Raw genomic sequence first — 1,460 nt, forward strand, 5'->3', positions numbered from 1 at the left:
AGCACTGGCAGCTGCTCTAGAACTCAGGTATGGAATCAAAATCAGTCCAAAGTCTACAGGGCTAGGTTTAGGACTAGAGTCCATGCTAAAGGGGAGAGCCTGCAAGAGCTGGCACAGGACTTGGAAAGTATAGCACCCAAGGCCTACCCAACTGCACCACCCGATGTTCTCAAGCTTTTGCTGAGGGATCAGTTTGTAGACGCCTTGGACAGTCCACAAGTGAAGATACAGGTGAAAAAAGCACACCCCTCTACTATACAAGATGCAATGGCCAGAGCTCTTGAAGTCGAATCCAAGTTAAGTCTGGCACAGAGGTACCAAGATTGGTACAGTCAATGGGATTCAAGGCCAGAAGAGGGCAGCTTTTGGAGAAGTTTGAGGGTCTTTGCTGGCATTGTAACAAACCTGGGCACAAGAGAGCTCAATGCCAGCAACTTCAAAACAGTGAAGGCTGCTACCCAGAAAGGTTGTTGGAACTGTGGCGAGCAAGGACATATGAGGAGCCAGTGGAAGAACAATACTACCAATAAGTCAGCTTCGGGAAATCAGTAGTGGTTGATGTTGAGGGATGCCCACCAACGCCCATTGTGAAAGTCCCAACAGTTAAGTGTAAAATGGCAAGTACACATAGTGTCTACGTGACAGGAAAGCTGGATGGCCAAAAGTGCAACTTTGTCATAGATTCTACATCTCAGCAAACCCTTGTGAGTATCAAGGTGCTAGATCACAAAGGAGTACCAGAAGCCAGCCATACAGAATCTCTGTGGTGTGACAGGACATTATGCAAGGTTGTGGGGACCAGTGTGGGTAACTATTGAGCTCATGGGCATAAAGGACGGACACAAAGTATACTTGGTTGACATTAAAGACCAATGCATATTAGGGTTGGAATACTTACTACCTAGGAAGTGTGTAGTTAACTTCGATAAAATGACGTTTGGGAACAACAAAGGCCAAATTCCGGTAAGTGTTCCTGCTTCTGTTGATTTGCATGTCACAACTCTTAAGTCAACTACAATACCCCCTATGTTAGAGAAGATAATTTGGGATAGAATAAAAGAACATCCCGAAGGAAGACCGATGCTTGTGGAAGCAATGGAAGACCCATCCAGGCCAGCAGCTGTGAAGATTGGAAGGTCACTTTCTCTAAATGTGAGCAGACACTTAAGGAAGAGGCATTGTTGGGTGTGTGCCAGGATGTAGAGCCAGTCAATGTTAAGGCAAGAAATACAACCATAAAGAAAGGACATCCTCTCCCAGCGCATTCAACTATCCTTTATAAGAAGAGTATAGTCCATTTGTCATCATCACAGTCTCTACAGGTGAGGGAATTTTTGGCGAATTATGCAGACGTCTTTTCAAAAAGAGATCATGACCTCAGCTGCACAGACCTTGTGGAGCACAGAATAAACACAGGCAATCACCATCCAATAAAGATCCCTCCAAGGAGAATAGCTCCA

This window comes from Limulus polyphemus, unplaced genomic scaffold (genome assembly GCF_000517525.1).
Source record: "Limulus polyphemus unplaced genomic scaffold, Limulus_polyphemus-2.1.2 Scaffold1999, whole genome shotgun sequence".
Lineage (NCBI taxonomy): Eukaryota > Metazoa > Arthropoda > Merostomata > Xiphosura > Limulidae > Limulus > Limulus polyphemus.